This window comes from Puma concolor, chromosome A3 (assembly GCF_028749965.1).
Source record: "Puma concolor isolate L17-30 chromosome A3, mPumCon1.1.hap2, whole genome shotgun sequence".
Taxonomy (NCBI): Eukaryota; Metazoa; Chordata; class Mammalia; order Carnivora; family Felidae; genus Puma; species Puma concolor.
In genome coordinates this window covers 85,606,607-85,631,577 of record NC_141669.1, presented here as the reverse complement: position 1 = coordinate 85,631,577, position 24,971 = coordinate 85,606,607, and the positions used below count along the sequence as shown (strand labels likewise).

The following is a 24,971-nucleotide window of genomic DNA, read 5'->3' as shown; positions in this document are numbered from 1 at the left end:
CATTCATCGTGCCTTGCATAAATAGGATTGATTGGCTTGAGTATCTGCTCCATCTGCTTTCCCTTACACCATGTCAGTGGAGCTATAGGCATCTAGCACAGCTGGAATATTTTTTCTCTCACACAATCAGGCATACATTGTTGGTGATCTCTCTGAAAAGCTTATGAAACAACACAATGATGTTGAATAACAAACAGCTCCAAATCTCGGCGACTTACGTCAACCGCCATTTTTGCCCACGCTTCCAGGGCTGTGGGTCATCTGTGGCTTCGCTGGACTAGGCTGGGTTCAGGTAGGCAGCTCCCCTCCGCTGTGCTCTGCAGGTGCACGGGCCAGTCGCGACGATTGTTCCATGCTTCAGGTCCAATTCAGTTCTGTCTCACCGGACTCTCCTTCTGTAAGGGTCATCTGGAAATTATCTGGCTCCTGATCTTTTCAAGGTAGAAGGGGAAGCTCTCAGGGGAGTGAGCGTAAACATGCAGTGCCTTGCCACCTAGACTCCAAACTGGCTTATGGTCGTGTCTGCCCACCTTTCATTGGCCAAAGGAAGTCCCACTGTCAAGCTCCACGTCGGTGCGATAAAGTAAATTCTTCCCATGGAGGTCAGTGTGTGTGTGTGTGCGCGTGTGTGTGCATGTGTGTGTGTGTGTGGGGGGGGGGGGCAGGGAAATGAACATTTGCCGAACAATAGTTTAATCTACTATATCTCTCCGTATTTAAGGGAAGACCTTCATTGTCTGATTTGGGCCTTCACACGTGAATTATTTAAAGTTTGCCTTCCCCACCCCCCGCCATGAGTTTGTTAATTAAAAATATGTTAGATTAGCCAGAAAGACCTCTCAGAAAGATAACTATATGGAAGATTCAGAAAGAGATGTGAATGAACCTCCAGCAACAGTGGCCGGATGTGACCCAAGTGAGTCTTGCCCTGCTGTTTGAAGAAGGGGGTCCGTTGGATATCGGTGTGCAGGTCTCATTTGGCTTCGAGACCATGCACTGAGCTGCCTGGTATAGACCAGACAGGCAGAGATTCTGCCTCAGCAGATGTGTGCGTGACTTCACTGCTCTGATTACAGCATCACCTCTCCCCTGTCACCAACTGGCAACCCACAGCAAAGGATGTTTTTCTGATCATTTTGCACTCATTAAATGCAGCTGTCACAACAGTGGATGCGAGGATGCATGCAAAACTTTTCTGCCACGTCAAAATAAAGCTGAAAAGCTTTTTTAAAAAAGAGCTGAAACCTTTGAAGTCTATTCTCAAGGAATATTGGAAATATTGCCTTTTGTCGGTGACAAATGAAAGTGTTCTGTAGCAACACAAATTAAATCTTGGGCCAGGCTAAAGAAGCACCAGCCATCAAAATTTTGCAGCAGAAAGCATTTGGCCAACCACTGGGGTTCCGTTGTATTACTCCTGGGTCCGAATGCCCTGGAGGGCATTCCCATTGGAGTGGCTGATCCCTGCTGATGGTTTTAATGGGGCACGGTAGTTCCCTGATTCTTGAAGAGATGCTAGCAGAATGAAATAATTGGGTGGCTACTACATACCCTAAGAGAAGACAAGTGGCTTCTGGACCTGTAACGCAAACCTGCTGATTAGACTCTCAGAATGAAGGCGAGGGCCTTCCTTGACTTTGGCTCACTCGTCGGAAGCCATTTCGCCAGCACACGGACCCGCAAAATGACTCTACACTCAGTAATGTGCTTCTTGACGTAGCATCTCCTAAACTTTCCTGGTGTTTACTAAGCTCCCTCCTCTATTTTGATCATTGCAGCGACCACCCTGTCCCTGCCATGGCACTGTCTGCTCACAGATCTCCACTCGACCGGGATTTTGAGAGTAAGGACTGGATTTATCATCATATGTGTGGCCCTAATGGTGTAATGCAGGGTTGGGCCTCCCCCCCCACCCCAGATGGTGAAAGGCAGGAGAGAGGAAAGAAGGGAGGAAGGCAGTCAGTGGCATCAGACAGATTCAAGGAGTGGGGAGGCACATCTTGCAGCCAGATGTTGTTGGTGCCCATCAGGCCACAGAGATACAGATGTTTTCGCCTCGTCTCCTCCCCCCACTAGGTGTACCTCGCAGGTCCCGGGGCCCGTGGGCAGTAATTATTGATTAAATAATCAGAGACAGCACTTATCCTTGGGATGAGCGTATCAGTCACGGTCCAGTCAGGAGAATCTGCCTCGCTCGATAAGTTTTCCTTTGGACAGAGCCTAGAGGGGGCAAGAGAACGTGTCCCAGCCTCACAGCCATAACGCAGGGGAAGAAGAGTGGGGGCTCGGTGACAGGCACGGCGAGGGCCAAGTGGCTGGGCCGTCTGGGGGGGGGTCCAGATCACTCTTGCATCACAAGATGTGACTCACTTCGGTGACCCAGAGCCTGCCGCACCGGCTGTGGGGTCTGATGACTACAGGCGCCTCCCTCGCCATCTTGTGATAGGGGATGATGGCACGGGAGACTTCAAGGACCGGAACCCAAGGCACTGAGATGCCGTCTTATGCCACATCAGTGAGCAAATCCAAAGACCAGAGAGAAGTGACGGGCGTAAAGGAACTGTGGGTGCGAACCTAGAATTCTCTGGTGGATTGGTTGCTGTCCCGGTACGGACCCGAGATCTGAAATAAAAGGTAGAGGCAGAGGATGAACAAGGGCCGAGCCCGGAGTGTGCTTCGCTGGCTTGGATGAGCCCACGAGGGAACAGGAGCCCGTGGGCCACACCACGCCCTGCCTCCTCCGGGAGAGTGGAGAACTCACTTCCTGGTTGCTTTGCCTCTGCACAAGTATATTTCGACCACGTTGTCTTCCTAATTTGAATGTGTTGGATCTAGTGGATAAGCAGTGATCAAGAAATCCGGAATCTCTGGTTGCGTGCCTGCGGTGTGCAAGCGACCGCTGGCTACAGAGCTAACTCCTTCCCTTCCTTCTGTGACTCACCTTGAACGTCCCCTCTGCAGAAGCCGTCCTTAAACACCCAGTTCGACGTTGCACTTCTCCATCATTTCCTACCTTAGGCCCTCGTTGTCTCCCCTGCCCAACGCGGATTAGAATTTATAATTAGTCCGTGTACCTGTTTAGCTGTTTGTCTGCCTCCTCGAGGAGGGCAAGGCCAGCATCTAGATCCTGACGCCCCGTCGCTGGCACGTCTTGGAAATGACAGATGAGCATGACTAAGTAAATGCGCAGGACGTGTAGTATGAAACTAAATACGATCCACTCCTTTCTCTCAAAGGCTTCGCGATATCGGGAGGAGACACAGACCCAGAGAAGTAACAAAACGAGGCCTTGCAAGACCGTCCCTTTTTAGAGAGACACGGCAATGAACTCTGATAGAAAGCGCTGCCGGTGATCTTGGCAGTGGTGTAAGGGCTTCGGCTGAGGAGCGGGAGCGGAGCAGAGTGGGTTTGTGGTAGGAACGCGACCGGCATCCCCCGGCTCCCGACCAATGCGCTTTGCGCTCACGGTGGATTTTGACCTCCGGTCCGCGTGTGTGTGTGCGTGTGCGTGTCTGTGGCCTCAGCCTGAATCGTCAGGTAGTTTTGGTGTCATGGAGGGTCCAGGCTGTCCAAGGGGACTTGCCCTAGATACCTTCTGGTTTGTCTCATTGTACTTCCATTGCTGTCTCCCCTGTCCCTCCTCTGGGGTGGCCCGGGTGTCTCTGTCATCCTCAGGGGGTGCTGGTAACTTACACCCATTCCGTGGGCGGCAGACAATATTTAATCATATTATCCAGGCATCTCTTAACAGTGCTTCTCTGCACCTTTCATTTTAATGAGAAAGCGCTCACCAGTCGGTATCAATAGAGACAGTTTTGAGTATTTCCTGAGAACTCTTGGGGATAATTCAGAGGCCTCTGGGGTGTGGCGGAACCAAGGCTGGATCTCAGAGGGTTAACAATGCCCCCCTGGAAGGCGACCCCAGACACGGGCAGCTTATGTGGAGGGACCGGCCCAACCCCAGCCCTGAGAATTAGGGAGGGCAACCACCTAGGGTCGGGGGAGTGGGAGGGGGACCACCCGGAACTCGGGGAGGCTTTAGAATTTATATTTTCATTAATGAATGCTTCAGAAAGTGTACTGTCCCTAATTCCCTTCCTTGAAAGATGGAAACTTTAATGTGCAGTTAATTAAATGTTGTGTTGATTTGCAAGCCCTGAGCTCTCAGAGGCCTCCGGGAGGTGGAGGCAAGTTTAGAAATCAAACAACGGGAGGACTGGCTGTCCCCGATCTGACCACAGAGCGAGTGGCACTGTTTGCTCCAGACGCCCGGGAGGCGTGCGAGGCGCCCCTGTGGCCAGGACCTGCGTTCTGGGCCCCGTGGTTCCCGCACGGTCTGTTTACCGTGGAGAGGAGCAGACCAGGGCCGTGTTGCCTTCAGGGGCATTATTATTTTTTTTTCTTTCCTTTTTTTTTTTTTTTTTCCCCTGGTGTTCCAGCACTTCTTTGTGCTGAGAGGAGCTGTGTCATACTGGAATTCTTTTCACAACAAACTAAAGAACCCAGCTGTGGCGCTGGATACATCCCTGGAAGCCGCAGGGTTCTGCATGCAGTCGTTGATGGGGAGAGCGGTTCCGCTGCTAAGGTGGGCTCCATGTACATTACAGTGCCAGCCGGCCCGTGTGGGAGGGGGACATCCGAGTGGAACTTGGCCCTCGGAGGAAACCCAGGGCCTGATGGATATCCAGGTACTGAGGATCAGAGGCTGAGCAGGGAAGGGCCACAGGGCTCACCGTCCCTCACTGCCACTGATAGGCGGGGAGATGTGATCAAGAAATTCACTAGCCTGGTTTCGCAAGAGGAAGTCTGGTCTGCTCCAAACAGCAAGCACCTGTTAACAGTGACAACCTTATCATCCATTTGGCCCTGGCTAAAGGCACGACTTATGCAATTACCAAATGACATCTTGCAGGGTTATCTGCCACCAGAGCACGCTTTCCTAGACACCACGCCTGGCAAGAACAAAGCGCCGATACCTGATTAAGATACACTTGCGTCTCACTCTGGCATCCGCAGTCCTGACTTGTAACTCTTCTGTGCGGTCATCTTGTTGAGGATGCCCCGGAAAGCTGGCAAAGTTTCCAGGATTGACTCTGGAAAGGGTTGGCGGTGCTACTATATTCTTATTATGAATAAAAATTTTAAACCCGAGCTGATAAACATATTTTTTTTCACACTGAATTCATCAGGAATACATTAACATTTTCTAAAAGGTAAAGGCAGAAAAAAAAAATGAAAGAATTAAAAGGAGAACAACATTAGGATGTATTTGGCCATTAGGATCCCCGTTTCCATCAGCTCCTGTTTATGAGCCAGAACTTCACCCCGTATAACTAACACTTGGGGAATTAGCCTATGGAATAATTATCACTCCTGATGAACAGAGTAAGAACTTGTTCCCGTGTGTGTGCAGAGCCATTCATCCTAAGGAGGAAATCTGGAGTGAAAGCTCACAGCATATTTTACATAGGTCCTGTAAAAGGATCCAGGCAAAACAGGCTTTGCAACATTAGTTATGATCATATATGGAAAAAGCAGTTACTTTCTGTGGTGACATATGGCTGAGTTGGTACGATGCCCAGGAATCTCAGTGTCCCCCCCCGCCCCGCCGCCCCAAGAAGGGTGAGCCCCGGCCTCATCCTCGGCCCCGTTGTCATCGGGACCAACAGCACAGGCAGCCTGTGGAGACGTCGCCGGTGAAGAAAAACCACATCCAGGTGCACCACGACCAAAGCTGCTGTTGGGCTCTGGCGGTTGGCAGGTGCCACCGTCCCCGTCTGTGAAAATGATTTTTCCTAAATCAGGGAAATTGTGAATGGAGCCCAGGCCCATCTGCTTAAAATTCAGGCAGGGGGACCTCCCACAGTAAACAACGATGGCCAAGAACAATGGTGAGAAACACACCGGCGCTTTTATTGTAATGGCGACTCTATCCTTCAGCGATGGGAATGTAGACTCTTTCTGCTGTTATTCTATAAGCAGCGTGGTTCCTTCCAAAATGTCTAACATGGCCCGGCAAAGAAATTGAGTTCTGTTATAGGAGAGACGGAGAAATATGACCCCTTGAGAGCATGGCGTTCATTCACCTGCTCCCTCACCGATGTGCCCATTACTTGATTTCAGTTAAGCCTCTGTGAGTGCCAACTCTTGATCTGCAGGGTACCCACTCCCGTGAGAAGGGCAGCAACTCACAAGAAAGCTACCGACTAATTCAGGCTTCGGTTATGAGGATACTTGAAGCGGGTGGGAAACCCCTTCCCCTTGGCCCTGGGGGTGGGGCTGGGAGGGACTAAGCCTTCTGTGTGACCCCGATTGCTGAAGCCAGGTGGGGAGGGCAGTGCCGCTCGGGTCGGCCCATTGGGCTGAGAGTCCTGTTCGGCTGCTTCCTAGCCACCTATGCCCGATGGATATCCCCAAACCTTGGCTTCCTCACTCACAAGACAGAGAAGCAACGCCTCCTGCCTCCGAGAGGTGATGAGGCTTCAGTGGGGAGTTGTATGGAGAGAGCTTTGCAGGACCCTGGCGGTAGGGAGTGCTCAATGGTGGTGGCACTGTGTAGCTGGGGGTGTGGGAGCCGGGCTTGGAGAGGGGTGGGGGTCCCTCTGGGTGACTTCGGGGAAGATGCTCTTAGCAGTGTGTTTCGTGAGGAACACTTTGGAGACATTTTGGTGCGTGGGTTAGGAAAGGGAAGGGTGGAGGGTGTTGAGCTGTGCCCCAAAGATCAGTATGGAGGGTGGAGAGGCTTTGTGAGGGCCCCTCCTGGTGGGGTGGGGGGAGGAGAGGACCCGACTGGGGACATACTTGGAAAGTAAAATAGGACGGACAGAGGAATGAGACAGAGAGGGAGAGATGGGAGGAGGCGGTCGGGGGGGTGGGGGGAATGAGAGAGACAGAGACAGAGACATATACAGAGAGATATACAGAGATACACAGAGAGATATAGAGAGATAGAGAAACAGAGGGGGAGACAGAGAAAGAAGGAGAGACATACAGAGATATCCAGAGAGATATCCAGAGAGATATAGAGAGATAGAGAAACAGAGGGGGAGACAGAGAGAGAAAAAAGGAGAGAGGAAAGGAGATGGGAAAATGGGGGCTGGTAAGGGAGGGGGGCCAAGAAAGAGATAGGTACAGGGACAGAGACAGAGTCCGAGAGATAGAGAAACACAGGGAGAGAGGTGGGGAAAGCGAGACAGAGAAAGAAATGGAGAGAGAGAGAGAGAGAGAGACAGCAAGGGGGACATGGGGGGATTTTGGTGATGGAGTTGGGGTTCACGACACCGACTGAGGTTAAGAATACAGCAGGGAGGGGGTGCCTGGCTGGCTCAGTCGGTAGAGCAGGCCACTCTTGATCTCTTGGGGTTATGAGTTTGAGTCCATGTTGGGTGTACAGATTCCTTAAAAAAAATAACGAACACTTAGTGGCGCCTGGGTGGCTCAGTCGGTTAAGTGTCTGACTTCGGCTCAGGTGGTGATCTCTTGGTTCATGAGTTAGAGCCCCGCTTTGGGTTCTCTGCTGTCAGCACGGAGCCCGCTGTGGCTCCTCTGCTCTTTCTCTGCCCTCCCCCACTCACGCTGTCTCTCTCTCTCTCTCAAAAATAAATAAAAACATCTAAAAACTAATAAATACATAAAAATTAAAGAAAAAAAGAACAAGAGTACAGCAGGGAGGAACTGAGTAGAAAGGGTGTGGGGAGGAGAGCCACCCTTTCATCCAGAGCAGAAACTGCCCCCTGACGGTGCCCGAGTGGGTGGAAGTCACTCGGCTTACCCCCAGTCCAGAAAGTCACTGCTGGGGGGGTGCCCGTGTGCCTGTTCACGTATTTCCAGCTTGTTCCCGAGCTGTGTGCCCAGATCGGGGCGAGGCTCCGGAGGGTGAGAGCACGCTGCCATCCGTGGAGCCGAGGAGGAACGCTGTGTGGTTTGGGGCTGAACTGAGTCAGGGGACCAGAGCTGAGAAGCAGGTGCTTCTCCAGGCATTCAGACTGCAGGTCTGTTTGGGCACAGCCGCATCCTCAGGCTCCATGTGCCCCATTCCAACCCCCCCCCCACCCCCTCAACGCACCTGCTTCGGGGCTTGCAGGCGTCACCACGTTCACACATTCACACATTCATCAGCACCCCAAGGAGCGCCTCCTCCTGCCGGGCGGGCGGGCTCAGTCCAGGACCCCACGGTGATCCAGGCAGACGGGGTCCCCGTCCTCTCTGCGCTTCCGGCCGGGAGAGGAGTTTGGTGCTCCAATCCTTTTCGCCACCCGTGGCCCGCCGGGTTGGATCTCTGGCTAGAGAAATTCCAGGCAGGTTGTGATTGGAAAACAAGGGGCTCATCCTCCCGCTTTGAAACCACAGCTGCTCTGCCTTCTGCTAGCGCTTCCCTTGGGCCTTGGCTTCAAAGGCCCCACGGAGCTGTTTTTAGGGGAGCAGCTCCGGGTTCTCCCACAAAAAACATGTTCCTGGGGAAATGTGAAGAGGGTGGCCTCAAAGAAGAAATGAGGATATTGCCTTTTCTTCTGCAGACTGGTGCAGACTCTCTAGCAGTCTAAACCAACGATTTCCTTTTTTTTTTTTTAAGTTTATTTATTTATTTAGAGTGAGTATGCGCGTGTGTGTGTGTGGGGGGGGGTGCAGGGAGGGGCAGAGAGGGAGAGAGAGAAAGAGAATCCCAAGCAGGTTCAGTGCTGTCAGCTCAGAGCCCTACACCGGGCTTTGACTCATGAACCTTGAGATTGTGACCTGAGCTGAAATCAAGGGTCAGATGCTCAACTGACTGAGCCACCCAGGCGCCCCTACACCGATGATTTCCTTAACGACTGGTGTGGCCTTAGCCGATGTTCTCCAGTGCTTTTGCCAAAAACACTTGCGGAGCACTTTGTGCGGGGGCAGGGCCCGTGCTGTCGGTCAAGTGCACCACATCTCGTCTAAGCCCCACCGCCAAGGCCTGTGAGGGCCAGAGGACAGGTGGTCCCTTGAATAACACGGGTTTGACCTGGCACGTGGGTTTTTTTCAAATACATGGATTGGAAATCTTCTGGAGACCCGCAACAATTCGAAAAAACTCACAGACAAACCGTGTAGCCTAGAAATACCAAATAAAGAAAGCAGGAAAGAGAGAAAAAGGTGTTATTATCGTAAGAACGCAGCATGTAATACACAAAATCTGTGCCAATCGACTCGTTATATGATCAGTAAGGCTTCCTGGCAACAGTAGGCTATTAGTAGTTAAGGTTTGGGGGAGTCAGAGTTTACACATGGATTTTCCACTGCTTGGGGGTCGGTGGCCCTCACCCCGGCACGGTTCAAGGCTCAGCTGTGTTTGAGAGTCTCTGTGGTCTAGGCAGGGGCCACTGGAGTTCAGAGAGGTTAAATAACTGGTTCCCAGTCACACGGCTAGTCACGGCTGGAGATGACTTTTGAACTGTGATCTTTGGAGTCTGAGAACAGAACTCATTGTATTATAGCCTATCGCCTCTTCCATATTTCTTGATTTGCAATGATTTCGTTTTCCGCTCTCGTTGGGCGCTTCAGCAGACTTCGGGGTGGGAGGGGGGAAGTTCAAGGAAGAGGTCCTGGGGGGCGGGAGAGGCTAGTGCTAACTTCATGGGCTATTTGTTAATCAAATGAGCCCTCTTCTCGCCTTCAAGTAGCATTCTCCACGCGCCCTGCACCTGGATTATCGTTCCTCTAAAAAACAGGGATGAGTGGCACGCAGTCCTCAAGCTTCAGCAAGACAACCCTTGATCTAGTAATTTCGGGCACGAAAACTTGCGTTCGGGTTGTTGAGCCCTATTGAACGCACACGCGCTCATTCCGGGGTGAGCTGGCCCTCCAGCTGTGGCCGACCCTGGCAGCGGTAGATGGAGGCTCACCCCAGCGCTGTGACACCTGAGGCCGCGCGCCTGCAGCCAGTGCCCCAGGAAAGAGTCACAGACACACACACAGACTTCTCTCCTTCCCACACACATCCTCGCGGAAGGGTCCAGCGGTTTCGTTCCCTTTTCGCTGTTTGAGAAATAGTGGAGGAGGGGATCCCGGCTAGAAAGGCTCTGAAGGCTTCTTGGGATGCTCTTAAATCCTCAGCCAAAGGACAGGTCCGCTGTGTCTCCTCCACTTCCCTAGCAACCAGAAGTCGTGGATCTCTGTCTTGTGTCCCTGCTCTGGGGTTGGACTTTAGTGCTTGTTTCTCTCGAACTTGTTTGTCCCTTAATGGTGACTGAGTGAGAGGTCATTCTTCTCTCAAGTCCTCCTGTCTCTGCTCCTTCTTTACCAGTTCCCAGTGCACAAAAATGTTCAGATTCTGCATTTCGCGCTCCTTTGAACCAAGTTTCCCGTCCTCTGGCCTGCCATCCCCTCCCCCAGCAAAGCAGCCCACACGTCCTTCAGGAATGGGGCAATGGTAAAGGAGCGTGTGAAGCTTGGGCATACTTGTACACACTGAGAAGTATTCGATAGGTGTGTATTTATATATGTAATTCACAAATACATGGAGACTGTCCATGGTCCCTCCCCGCCTCCGAATTGTATTTCATGCAAAAAGAACTTACTGGTGAAGAAAGTCACTTCAAGTGGCCATCGGTTCCTGCAGAAGTTGGTAGGTTGCACGTGGATTCCAGAAACCAACACCTGCCTATGTCCACGGGTTAGGAGGTTTTGGGAGGGCTGCTCCCTGCACCCAAAGTTTGGAGGTGTGTCCCGTGCCTCTTGCCAATGGGAGAAGGTTCTTTGTCATCTCAGGGTCCTGACTTTGTGTGGCTGGAAGGCACCAATGGGCGGGGGTGGGGGGGTGGGGACCCTGGTGGTCACCAGAAGCAACCCGGATAGGCTTCTTCCTTGGTTCCATCCCCAAGAAGGCAGAAGCAGGTTTCTTCACCCCCCCTTCATCAGTACCTCTTCTAGATACAATCTTCGCTCTAAGATTATATCCTGAAGAGTACTGTTGGAGAACAAACCCCTGCCACTTTCTACCATTTCTGACAACCTTAGGTTAATTATACGGGCCTGATATTGTCAAGTCAAATTCAAAGGCAAGTCAAAGGTGATGAGAGACAGCCAGATACTGTTTTCACTGTGTGCGTGGCTTTCTTCTTGAAGAAATGCTACTGAGGCATTCAACCCGGGGGGTTGGGCAAGTGCAGCTCATTGATGTGGGTAGGGTGAACGACACTCCAGGGTCCTTGGCTTCCTGCATGACAGACCCTGAGTCTATGGCTGATTGGGGGTCACTGCTCAAATGGACGCCGTGGCCTTTCCTTAATAAGAGCATGGGCTGAGGGAATTGCCATGACTCATGGTCACTTACAATGGGCTTGTGTGGTGCTTTGGCCTCTGCATTGCTTATTTGTACGAGGTAGCACATTTCCTGTATGTGGGAAAAACTGTAATTTAGACTCAAAGACCTGGACGCTTTAATATTAGCACCTCTGCAGGTTATCATCCCCTCAGGGGCAGGGATCAGACCTTCAGTCTACATGTCCCATTGCGGCATCTTGTAAGGGCCAACACTCGTAGGAGACTCCACCCTTGGCCCCATTTTCATTCCTACTTTTGCCCTCACCTGAAACCCAGGATGGATGTCTTAACAATCCTCATTGTCAGGGATCCTTTCTTCCTATTGAGCTTAAATGCTTCTCACTCAAGTCCAAGCCACGAGCTTCTTGCTCCCTACTAGATAGGGGGTGAGGGACAGCTGGTTACAATCTTCTGTGTGTAAATCCACAGTTCTTGGAGAAATGAACACACACACACACACACACACACACACACACACACACCCAAAAGCTCAGATTTCTACCTTTAGGATTATTTTTCCCCCTTCTGGAAAATATTTCCCAGATGAGATATAAATTAACTTTCAATTTCTCAAAAATAGGATTGCCTAGCTGATGTCATTTCTTTACATATATTTTACAGGAAAAGAGTGGATCCTTAAGTTGTGGAGTTTTAGAAGTCTTGCCAATAAACTTTTTCTTTCTTGAGTTTATTTATTTTGAGAGAGAGAGAGAGAGAGAGAGAGAATGCGTGTGCATGAGCAGGGGAGGGTCAGAGAGAGGTGAGAGAGAATCCCAAGCAGGCTCTGTGCTGTCAGCCCTGAGCTCGATGTGGGGATTGATCTCCAGAACCCTGAGATCATGACCTGAACCCAAATCAACAGTTGGGTGCTTAACCGACTGAGCCACCCAGGCACCCCGCCAATAAGCTTTTTGAAAATACGGACGAGAAGTCTTCTATGGAAAACCATGTCGTAAATAATAAACTCTTGAAAAGAAAGTGTCCATGAACTTAAGGGTGTGTATAATATTGTCTCCCTGAATCTTAAGGCATCAGGAAGTAGGTTTTTAAATTTGGAAAAATGTATGCACCATAGCAGCTTGTGCTGTATCAGAGGATAAGCCTCAGTGCTTGGCTCTGCTCTATTTTTATTTCCATTATGGGTTGAGGAACCAGGACTGTGTAGGTAAAGAGTTGGCTTCCCCTTGGACCATGCCGGAAGCAATGGGTGCGGGATGGGCGGGGGTGAAGAGAGGTGCCGGGAAGGCAGTGGGAGTCTCGGGAAGGAAACAAGACCTTGCCTTCCCTCCTTTCCACTCCTGACACTGTCCTTTACGATCACAGCCCCCCAGCAAAACGCAGAAGCGAGAGGAAACCCTGAAGACCCACGGTGGGTGCGGAATTCTTGTGGGGGAGGGGATCGCTCCTGCTTTTGCCGCAAAGGACAGGAGGTAAGAATGATAAAGAGAAGGAGGGCAGGAAGGTGAAGTGCAGTGGAGAGAAGGGGGAGGAGCAGAGGGGAAGGGAAGGTGCCTGGGGAAGTGCAGGGAGAGGCGCGCACACAGCTGTCAGTTTCTGGGAAGAGAAGCAGAAAGTAACAGTGACATCTCAAGGTGCAGCAGCCTCGGGGCTGCTAAGAACTTGCTCATTGGATTCAGCCCCTGAACCAGCTGTCGACTCGGGCCCCCACCCCCATGCTGACACCTCGCTCTCCTCTTGGCCACTGGGGGCGGTGTTGGGGTCACCCAGGGAAGCTCCACTTCCCTGTGTCCTTAACAGCTTCTGGAGCTGTTCTCTTTCCATTCCCACCTGGACCGGACTAGCTCAGGACCTCACTGGCCTTGCCTCCATCTGGCTGCATTCCACGTCTGGCCCCTTTCCCTGAGACCCAACAGCCCCTCCGGGGCACAGCAGTGCTCCAAACATTCATGCTTCTGGCCTGCGCCCCCCTCATCAGCTGTCTCTCCCACCACCTGACCTTGAACCCGGTGTTCCTGCCACCCAGAAGTAGTGGCGGGTCCCCCAGGCCAACCAAGAAACGACCAGCACTACAGGAGCTCATGCGAGCGCCAGGCAGGCACTAGCCTTTCTCCCTTTGAGGTGGGCGCTGGGATTGTATCCGTTTTCCAGGGAAGAAAACTGAAGCTTAGAGAGGTTCACAGAGTCAGGGTCCTCTTGCCTTTTTGGAACAATGTAGTAGATAAGGAGAGAGAGAGAGAGAGAGACAGAGAGAGAGAGAGAGAGAGAGAGAGAGAACTGGCACACATTTAGTACCTACTGTGTACCAGGGGCCATGCTAGGCGTGGATACGTGTTCCCGATCGAAGATGCTGTGACTCGAGCGCCCAGCTGTCGCATTTTTCTAGAACAGAGACTTTTGATCTGTGTTTAGTTAGAGGAGAGACAGCCTGTCTTCCACAGACTTTGTTGGTTTGTTTTTCATCTGGCGTGATAAGGTAAAGGAGTTTCTCTGTCTGCCTCCTTCCTCATTGTCAATCTTTTTTGTTCCTTTGCTTGCAGCTGTTGTCTGTCTTTGAGTCACGCGAACCACTTGCAGGAAGAGCTCTAGAGAATTTGGGAAGTGGGGGGGGGGGGGGCGGCGGGGTGGCTGGGAAGGAGAGACAAAAGGTGCGTTGTTTTCCCGAGAAGCCGGAAGACGCAAGGAAAAGAAAGCTGTTCTCAAGTATGTCGCCTGCAGCCTTGTGAGGTAACATTTCTTTAGATGGCTTCTCTTCCCCTCCCTCGTGCCCAGCTGGCTCTTCATCATTTTTTAAACATCTCTTTGGGGCGCGGGACATGAAAGTGAACGGCAGGTCAAAGTCAGGAGTTCGGGGTTCTGGGGTGGTTTGGTCTGATAGCCTCTCTTCCTCTGTGGCTGTGCCCTTAGTGGGGGCAGGTGAGGCTGGTTCACAATTCTGGTCACATCACCCTCTCCTGGATGACAGCATCGCACCTTCATCCGTCCATTTACATTTCAAACCACCTCCCGCCTGCTCTTGATTAATTATTTAGTGACGCTGGTCACTTGTGAGCATTTCTGAGCTCCCATTTCACGTACAAGGTCCATTCCTTTTTTATCCAAATCTTCTTTCCCTGAATCCTTGTGTAGTTTTCGAAATGAAATGCTACATATTCCTTTTGAGCCCCCGGCACCCATGTATTGGCACCTCTTCTTTGTGGCGGTATACCTGGATATTCGGCGAAGGGGGCGGATTCGCCTGTGGGGCTCCCCCTCTCTGCCTACCCCTGACCTTGATCAATTCCCCTTTGTGGGAGCTCCAGGTTTTAATAAGTCAATACAGGGATTTGGAGTGCGCCGTCTCAAGGTCTCCACTATTTTTAAATGGTGATGGAATCTATGAGAAGTAATAGAGGGACATGGGCTTTAGAACCCAAGGGAATTTGGGGTGTCTCCCCTGGCTCTGGCACTTACCTGCTTATTTGTATGGGACACCTGGTAAATTAGGTCATCTGTCTGGCTCTCACTTTCCTTCTTTTTTTTTTTTTTTTCAACGTTTATTTATTTTTGGGACAGAGAGAGACAGAGCATGAACGGGGGCGGAGCAGAGAGAGGGAGACACAGAATCGGAAACAGGCTCCAGGCTCCGAGCCATCAGCCCAGAGCCTGACGCGGGGCTCGAACTCACGGACCGCGAGATCGTGACCTGGCTGAAGTCGGACGCTTAACCGACTGCGCCACCCAGGCGCCCCCCGCTCTCACTTTCTTTACCTCTACAATGGGTGTGGAGAGATACAGAGGTGGCAGGGGGGTTAAGAGGAATGCACGGAGGGACACTGAGAATGCACCTTGCGTGTGGACCGTGAGGGAGATGGTGCCCTAAGGGTTTAATCTTGACCTTCTCAAACAGGGCGAATAAAATGGTTGGCACGGAATCAACCTTCAAGAGCAGTTAGGCAGTTTACTGTGGGGTTGCCTTTACCCCAGGCAAAATTCTTACCCATACCGACATCCGGTAGTGGGAGAACCACACTGCAAAACAACCTGTTCTCGGAGTTGGAAACCTGGGGTCTGTTCTCCGGACTTTTGAATTCCGGTTCTAACACTTGTTAGTTGTGTGATGTTGGAAAAATGATTTAATCTTCCCCAACCTCACCTTCATCAACTGCAGAATGGTCCCAAATTCAACCTACCTTAGAGGGGACACTGTGAAAAAATGCAACGCTAAAGATGTAAACACTCAGCACACAGCAAGCATCCAACTGATGATTTTGCTTTCTTTCGTTTTTTTTTTTTTTTTTTTAAGTTTATTTACTTATTTGAGAGAGAGAGAGACAGAGCATGTGTGCACAGGCAAGTTGGAGGTGGGGCAGAGAGAGAGAGGGAGACAGAAAATCCCAAGCAGGCTCTGTGCTGCCAGCATGGAACCCGACCCGGGGCTTGAACTGACGAACTGTGAGATCATGACCTGAGACGACATCAAGAGTCAGGTGCTTAACCGACGGAGCCACCCCTGATTTTGCTTTTCTTAACCCTGATAAATTAATGCCGGTTCATAAACGAGCTCTGATCATCTCTCAAGGAAAAGAAGGAAAGTTCCGATTTTTCTATTTTGTCACCAAAAGGATCACTAGACTTTACACAAAACAGAGCACATCCTTCACCACATAATAAAACCGAATCTACTGGGGTTTTTTTTTTTTTTTTTTTTTTTTGGCAAGAAAAAAAAAAGCATAAATACAACTGACATCAATTCTCGGTGCATATTGTGTCTCGTCTCCCTGGTTTACAGTTTTCGGAAACCAAAAGTCCATCTGTCTCTGAGACCTTTCTAGTTTCCAGAAAAGAAAACACTGTCTAGATATAGTAGTGCTGTATCATTTGGCTGACTCGCAGCGCCCTTGCACGCTTCCCTTCTGCCGGCGAGCGCGGGACGCCAGGATGCGGATTTCAGGCTGCCGCTGCCCTTGCGGGTTAACCCGTATCACAGGTCACTCTGCTGTGTTAATTTCATCACAGCCTAACCCCCGGCGCTTCAGTGGGGAAATCACAACAGAGGACGCGCAGCTCGATGCACATTGCTCATTTCCGCCTGTGTGAAAAGAAGGGCGAAGATGCCCCGGACACCCACGCCCTTCCTGCCGCAGGGTTTATACAGCCCCCCGATCAATCTGAGAGCGACCGATCTAGTACGCCCGTTTGTCAGCCGCGCGCACGCTGGACTGCTTGATGGAGAGGCTTGTGCTTGAGAACTTCGTGTTTCAGTTCAAATGTCCCCTTCCTCCAAAAGAGAGAGAGAGAGAGAGAGAGAGAGAGCCGGGTCCTGTTAGCACTCGGACTGCAGTAAAGAACAGCAGCAACAACAAAATTGCATCCATTTCCCATCTTCAGTGAAAAAGTGACAAATCGTGGAAGACAGACCTCACTTGGTTCTCAAGTAATGTCCCGGCTCCCTCGGGGGGGGGGGGGGGGGTTGGTGCGTCAAGCCTCTGTCTCTGTCTTGCATAGGGTTGAGTGGCTGCCTGCTGGGGGGAGGCTCCAAGCTCCTGGGGGGAGGTCAGCAGGGACCTAGGTGGGAGGAAGGCAGAGTGGAGGGTGCAGCCTGGGGAAGCCTTTCTCCAGCCCCTTCCCTCCCTGTATTCATGGCAGTACCCAAAGCCCACCCTCCTGGATGGTCCCCTCAACCCGCGTCCCGGGCGGGTCTCAGAGGTAGCTGGAATCTCCCTGCTCCATGGCGGGTCTTGGGGTGCATAGGGGCGGTTGGCAACTCTCAGGGCCTTGTTTCCTCGATTCAAGATACCAAGAACGGGGTTGCCCATGCCTACGTAGCAAAATTTGTTACGAGGATTAAGTGGAATAATACCCAATGATGTTAATACAAGAGCAAAACAGCACAAATACTCAGGGGTTTAAAAAAAATCCTTGCCAACTGAATAACGGGTGGGTTGGGACCCCAGGGCCAAACTCTGCGTGCCTGGCAGTGGTAGTCAAGGAGGTAGGGTGGCGGCTTGGCCTGGTCACGTGACTTCCCATCAGTCATGGAGGACAGTGGTGTGTGGGATGTCCAGGGTGCCTGGTGCACCTGGCTGGAGCTGCTTCCTGCCGCTTCCGTTCTCCTTTTCGGGCGTCAGTTGGCATCACCATTCACCGGGCCAGCAGCTGGTGTCTCCAGGACGTGGCGTCTGGGGCGGAGAAGTCGCCGGAATGTGCGGGCTGGGTGCTGCCTACCTACATTCCGCGACCACTCAATAGGAATACGGCTGTACGCTGGGGGAGTCCTAGAGGATGCCGAATTCATGATTGCGATGACACTTCTGTATGGAGGGAGGCCAGAAGCCCTTTCGGAACAATAATCGTTTTCGTATAGCCTCCCATGGCTCCCATGCTTCCTCGGGCCAGCTCTAGGCAAAATTGCAAAGCTTTGCCATGGTTCCCATCATTGTTGTTGTTGTTGTTGTTGTTGTTGTTGTGTTAATGAAGTCTGTGAAAATTGTGACAACATCCAGGCACGATGGACAATGGTCAGACTGACACTCCAGCTTCGCTTTGAAGAGCATTTCGATGGGTGTGAGATGGTAACACTGGTAAAATAGGATTAAAGGCATCATCAGTGCTCACATCCCTGACCATTGAAGAGCAATAGAATGAATGGCCAAGGTGGGTTACGTGGAAATGTCATCAGTGGCCGCACAGGTAGCGAAAGTCACCACCATTGAGGATGAAGTCGGACTGTGCACAAAATGGGATCCGGTGTGACTGTAGCTTCGGCAGGATAGAGTTTACTTTTCTTTTGCACGGAAGTCTGCACATAGATGGTCAAGGGTTCTGCTAGCCTTGCCCTCCTCTGCTTTGTGTCTCTCCTCTGGAGTGACGATCGCTTCGCTTGTCTAACACGCTACCCTTCAGCGGTGCCTAATTGCCGCTCTTGTTGCTTCTTTCTTGGGCTTGCATGGGCTTCCGTTCCCAAGGACATCTTTTGGTCCAAGATAAATGCTCCAGAGCTGCTCCATCACACCTGCTTTCCTGCCAGCAAGAAAGAGGGATGGGGAAGGTGTGGCAAGGGGCAGACGCCTGCTGTTACCTATGGAAGTTTCCCAGAAGCTCCAACGTAACACCTTCACCTGCATCCCCCTGCCCAGCCAGTCTCATGGCCACACCTATCTCTGTCCCATTGCAAAGACCAGGTGCTATGGAAGAAGTGGAGAACATAATGGGGGGGGGCACTCATGGTCTCTGCCAATCAAATAATTTCAGAGCTTCTGGAGGGTGACTTTTGCCTTCCCTTCCACTTAGCTGGTGCCTCAAGTTTCTCAACAGCATTGAGTCTTTCATTAAAACAAAGTGGACTTTCTTATGCTGTGACCTCCAGGTCATTTGTAGGGTTCCCGGCGCTAGTTCCTCCCTCCCCCCCGCCCCGTCCCCCAGCAACCCCCAGCCCAGCTGAGCTGGTGTCGTGATAATACCGTGTTTTTCTGCTGTGTCTGTATTCATAGAGGGCAGTAGCTATTACAGCAGCCAACGCTTACTGAGGCTTACACCACTCCGGCTCTTACACTCACAGTTAGAGAATCTTTTGCTCATTTAATTACCAGCTAGATAAGGGCTCTTAATGGAAGTGTGGACTTAGAGCCAGGATACCCACTATGGGCACAATTGTACCACTTAGCCCTGGTGCTAACCGTGATGCCACATGGCTTCTCCTTTATCCTGTCTGATTTCCAGGTAGACCCCGGCACCGTGTCGATTCTAGCAGAAGAGGCACATTTTTCTGGGTCCTGGTTCTGAGTGTGCACGTGCGAGGAGTGGAGGTGAGGTGGGGGAAGCCACGCTAAATACCCAAATGAATGTAAGGCCGTTTGGAAAGTTCCCTAAGAGGTGAAAGCAGGTGTACTTTTGCTGTAGGTATTCAGGAGACGTAACGCTAAGGCCCTAGCAGGGACGCTATAAAACGAGTTAATTGCTTTACTCTGCTGCATTTCCTTCCCTATGGAGTAGCTGGAGGCCCTCACCAGCACACATTCCAGCACAGTTAAGGTCATGTCCCTGTGTGAGCCAGCTGTCAGCGGGGCTCCTGCCCTTGGGGATCTGGTCAGACTTGACTGGAATCCTTATTCCAAGTGTTTTTTTCATCAAAGGTCACTCTTACACGGACTGTTCTTGAGTTTGGTAGATTTTTCAGGGACTAGAAGGATTTCTAGAGACAGATTATTCTCTCTCCCCCCCCCTTTTTTTTTTTTAATTTGAATGTTAGTTGGTTAATATACAGTGCAGTATTGGTTTCCGCAGTAGAATTCAGTGATTCATCACTTACATACAACACTCAGTCCTCCTCTCTAGATTTCTAGACAGATGTTATTCTGGGTTGGGATCTTCTCTGGCATCTCCTCCTGCCTTCTCTCTCCCGCCTCCGGAACAACTTCGGTTTTATTTGTGGGACACATGATTCCCTGGCCTTTGGGAGTTGATATCCAATCGCTGACTCAAGTATGTTCCTCACCAAAAGCTGATTCCTTATGCTACGAGAGATTCTGGAGAATTCAAGTCTCCTTCTCTTCTTGCTCTTGGTGTTTTGGTGGCTAGATTGATACAGCAGGAATTAGTCTGTATCTTCAGGTAAGAAGTAGATGACCCAGTGCTCCTGGATGGTGGTGATGAAAGAGCCTTGGCCCTTCGTGGCGGCTTGGAAGGCAGGGCCTCAGATCATGGGGAGTTCATTGTCCCCAAAGCAGTGGGACTTGCTGCAGTCTTCAGAGGTGGCGGCCACTGACAATTTTGAGGATGATTGTCATGAAAACGTCTGCTCCTTAGTGGATGGGTTCGGTCACTGGTGGAAGCGACCAGAGATGCCTGGTGCTTTCCATATCTAGTCTCCCTTCCACCCCGCGCACACGGGAAGGCTCGGCTGCCCTGAAAGTGGCTGGAGACCGTCGGACTACAGCTGCCCAACGGGCTCGTTCTGAGTGAAGCGACGTGTCATTTTTGGTCTGAGCCAGTTAAGAGTTTTCCATACTCTCTCTTCCCTGGGAGCCATGTGTTGAAATGATAGCCTGGCCAGATGGGAGGAGCCTGGATCCCCGAGACAGTAGGTGGATGAGGGCCCTCCTGACCATCCTTGGACCTGGCATGCACCAGATATAAACTTCTCTCGGGTGATGAGTCTTGAGAGAAACACCAACAGAGAGAAAAGCTCCCGCTCTTTTGGCCTTTGTTACCATAGCATGGCATGGTACGTCCCCAGTACAGGTAATATGGACTTTCTATGGACTGCACTCCGCCCTACCACTGAGATATTCCTGGACGTCTAATAGATTCCAAAGTTTTGATGATCAGGGGATGTTTCAGGATTAGAAGAAAGGAAGGATTTTCTGCATTCCTTATTATTTCTGTTCTTTTGTTTTTTTCCCCTCCCTTAAGTGGCCATCATCTCAAAGAGACCGGGTGAGAAGGTGGCAGGTGCTGAATGGAAACGCCAACAGACAGAATTGGAGAGGAGCACTTGGTAGGATGCTTCCTAAAAACCCTGCTTTGCCTCATCGGTATGCTGTTCCAGAACAGTTCTGCCTGACGCGGTGCTCCCGCAGGTTCGTACAAAGGAGGACGTGATGCCGAATCCATCTGTTGCCATCCCCCCTTTCACAGCAGCTGAGAATCCAGGCTCCGTCTCCATTAGTAATCACCCAGCATCACGATTAAACCCCTATCGCACCAGATGAGAAAACCCCAGGAGGGCGCTCCGTGTCCGTTCCATTCAAGTCCGAAACCCGTTGTGCATACTGGCCTAGTGGCACCAGCGGCTCGAGGGGGAGACACCCCCGAAGATGATTAAGGTAGCAGAGAATTTGCACAGTCAACTCCTGGAGTGCCGGATATGGTGCCCGATACAGCACAAAGCGAGTGTTTATTCGCTCGGTGGTGACTCTCAGTGGAGAATGACTGTGTTAATTAGTAGCAGAGATTGTTGAAAAACGCATTCTGCTGTGCAGAAATAGCATGTGACTCCTTGTCCATATTATCTTCTCCAGCACAGAGAAAGGACTCGCACAGCTCAACCTACGTACGGTGTGCGTGACTCCCTGTGATAAGCCAAGTTTAACTCTCCGCCCTCTATTCTCTGATGCTATTCCTGGGGACAGGGACACTCCAGCCACACAATCACAGCTGGCAATATCAGCAATCCTTCCGTCTAGTATGGAAACCAAACTGTTGGCGTAAGGGCTTGCAAGCAATTCTGCTCATGTGTACTAGCTGTGCAGCTTCTAGAAAACCCTTTTTGGTAGAAGGAGGTGCTGAACTAATGCAGGGCTGCAAGAGGATGTACTGCACTATAAAGGAAACCTGCTTCTAACTCCCAGACAGAGCCAGAGGTGAGGTTCTGGCTCACTAAACACTTCCTTTCCAATCTGACTTTTGGGGTTTCACCTTAGAAGGTGGAAAAGGGTCTCTTGAGTCTAATAGCTCTCAGAGAGAGAAAGATTTGTCTTGACCCCCTCAATGAGGAGCTTTGGACACTGTCCATGTGTTCGGTGACCTTGTCTCTGATGGTGAATTCTCAAGAGCTCCTACTCTGTAGGTGGGTGGGATGCCAACGTTCACTTGTCGAGAAAGGAGGGGCTCAGCAGGTGAAACCTTTCTGATTTTTTCTTTCCAGGATGCTCTCCAGGAACATTCCGGTTAGCCTACCTCAGAAGAGTAACAGCCTGTGCGTGAACCCGTTACCCTCAAGACTTTGCTCTTCTTTCCACAATACCTTTTGGTGGCCAGTCGACTTCTTCAACTTCCTGTTAGCTTTTCAAATGGTTGATTTAGAAACTCAAGTTATTCTAGCCTTGGTTATGTGGTCTCAGGATTCTCACAACTAGTTTTCCTCGTTATGAATATTGAGAAGAGTTGGTTGGCGTGTTGTATGATGAGGAAGGAGCCCTGGGATGGGAGTCCAAAGGTGTTGTAAACTGGGGCGGGGTACTTCGTCTCTCTGAACCTCAGTCTTGTCAACAAGAGGGTGGGTTAAAGTGCTTCTTACTACCAAATCCTAGAAGTCCTAAGAACTGTGCTCCAGAGGAGAAAACACACATTGGCAAATGTGGATTTATTCACTCTTCCGCCATGCGTTTGTAGACTGGTTTGAGACAGTTCTGAATTCACCTAGTAATAACATTAGCTTAATTTCATATGGAAGGACACAGGTTCCACAGCTTAACCATAAAACTTGTACCCTGGTTGACTTCCACCCTTTCCCTAACAAAGTAGATGAATTAATCCAGACAATTACTGTCAGGTGAAGGGGCAAGGTTGGAGATTCTCTGAGAAATCTGATGGTTGTACAGATGATAGGGTTAATTTGCAAGACCTCGTACGGAACACTTTCATTATTTCGGTTGCTATTAGAGTTAGATAGTGCTGGCTGGGTAGAAATCTGTTAATGTTATAAAGTTTGGGTCAATTTACCAATGGAAAGGACAGCACCATTCTAGGTTTTTTTCCCCCTCCTCTCTTTCTAGAAACCATAGCATTTAGAGAAATTATATGATGATATTGGACAAATATAGCCAAACCCAATCAGCCCAAAAGTAGTGGAAAAGCAAACCATTAAAACCCTCTCCCAAACAGAAGCCTATTGGGAAGCAACGTATAAATAGAGGAAAGCTTATGAAATGAAATAGACAGGATATAAAATTTCCATATCCTCAATCCCGCAACAAGGACTTTTCCTACATATACTGCCATTACCCTGATAAGATTGGGAGATGACCAGTGGCTCTATGAATTTAAAGCAAATGGTGACAATTAGGTCCTCAGGGTATACCCTCATCTTCTTCATTCACTGCATAGCCATTATTTTGGAGTTTTCATTTATATTTTTATGTTTATGGTCCTTGGAGGAGGCTGAATACTACATTTTGACAGTGGAATCTGAAAGAGCTACAATTCTAGATTCTGTAAGTACTTCTTGATCATAGAAACGCCTTAGTTTTCGGGGCGCCTGGGTGGCTCAGTCGGTTAAGTGTTTGACTTTAGCTCAGGTCATGATCTTACCGTTTGTGGGTTCAAGCCCCACATCGGGCTCTGTGATGACAGCTCAGAGCCTGGACCCTGCTTTGGATTCTGTGTCTCCCTCTTGCTCTGCTCCTCCTCCACTCATGCTCTGTCTCTCTCTCTCTCTCTTTCAAAAATAAATAAACATTAAAAAAATTAAAAAAATAAATGCCTTAGTTTTAACTTTGAGAGCTGTCTCATTGGTCAAGCTCTTTGGATGGGATATACATTAGGTCAATCCCCCCAATTCACGTTCTTGAGGTATGCTTTTCAGAGGTTCAAACTGTGGGTGGTTTAGTTCATATCCTTTTACCCCAAAATGAAAATTCTGGGATTCTCATTAGCCTTCTCCCAAAGCAAACCTTTAAAGCTTCCCCAACACGTGTAAAAACCAAACTTTATGAGGATCCGAGACCAGCCAGGAAATTTTAACAAAGACTAAATTTTAGAACAGCAGATCTTTAGTTGTGCAAAGGACATTGCTAAACTTCTGGGTTGGAAGGTATCCTGATCTACCTAATTCTATTTATGAAACTGCATATGTGCTTTGAAACTCCATTTAGATCCAACTCTCAGCTAGAGATGGAAACCATATGTGTGTCTAAGGCCCATATGTTAGGGCTTGGAGAGTCTTAGATTTTGTTTTGATTTCCAACTCCGCATCATTTTCAGATTTGGAGGCATCTGGGTATGTCCTTGACCCTCTGTGTCATGTGGCAATATTTTTGTTTTCCTTCTTCTTCTTCTTCTTCTTCTTCTTCTTCTTCTTCTTCTTCTTCGATGATTCCCATTTCCATATGCTTGGATAGGTGTTGTGGCCTTTCATTCTCAAAAGATCATTCTAAGGAAAACACAGAATTGAAGCAAATACCTGGCAAAATCAAGTTCACAGTCTTGTATTGGGTGAAAAAGTATTTTGTTTATTGTCTACTGGAATTCATTAGGGCTTCTTTTTTCCTTGATTCCTTGTTTCTTTTGTTTAGTGTGGACTTCTATTTCTGCTGCACATGTACCCAAGGATTATGGACATAGTCCAGCTTAAAGATGGCTGGCTGACCCCCCAAATCTTTTCCCCCATTCTTTCGAGGTAATAAGCTAGTTGTAGCTGGCCATGTGGCCTCTTAGCTAGGGACTATCTTTGAAGCCTCAGTTGTAGGTGCGTGTTGATGAAATGTGAGACATTTCAAGGCCTATATCCTAATACATAGCCTTCCCCTTGGTTGGTACTAAAATATAGAATATTCTAAAACCAGCTTTGAATGCAGATGATAGCAACATCCTGGGCAATGATGGAGAAGCAGCATGGAAAGAACCGAAGTCTTCTAATGTCTGCAAGGATAAGAGTCACCTGCTGACCCATCCTACTGTTGGATTAGGAGATAAAAAGCTTCTTTGTCCAGGGGCCTGGGTAGCTCAGTCGATTAAGCATCCGACTCTTGGTTTTGGCTCAGGTCATGATCTTGTAGCTTCGTGAGTTCAAGCCCCACATCGGGCTCTGTGCTGGCAGCGTGGAGCTTGATTGGGATTTTCTCTCTCTCCCTCTCTCTCTCTGCCCGGTCCCCCTCCCTCTGCTACTTGCGCTGTCTCTGTCTCTTTTACAATAAATAAATTCTTTAAAAATAAAAAAAATTAAATCTTCTTTGTCCTTAAAATTAGCTTTTACCCTAAAATTATGTGTAGACCTTGGGGTTCATGCATCATAATTAAAGGAAAAG

At 49.9% G+C, this 24,971-nt stretch overlaps 1 long non-coding RNA gene across 5 annotated transcripts in view; it reads left to right on the top strand.

The window, feature by feature from the left end:
* Positions 1-24,574, top strand: part of LOC147582575 (uncharacterized) — a 109,659-nt gene extending 85,085 nt beyond the window's left edge. For 3 of the 5 annotated variants that reach the window (XR_015249298.1, XR_015249305.1, XR_015249297.1), the window contains 3 exons: positions 18,950-19,031; positions 20,638-20,804; positions 21,872-24,574. This is a non-coding gene — a long non-coding RNA (uncharacterized LOC147582575). Of the gene's footprint in view, positions 1-4,912; positions 5,152-18,949; positions 19,032-20,637; positions 20,805-21,871 lie in introns of those variants that run through there. The other 2 variants (XR_015249299.1, XR_015249303.1) reach the window with 2 other exon arrangements.
* The last annotated feature ends 397 nt before the right edge of the window (positions 24,575-24,971 follow it).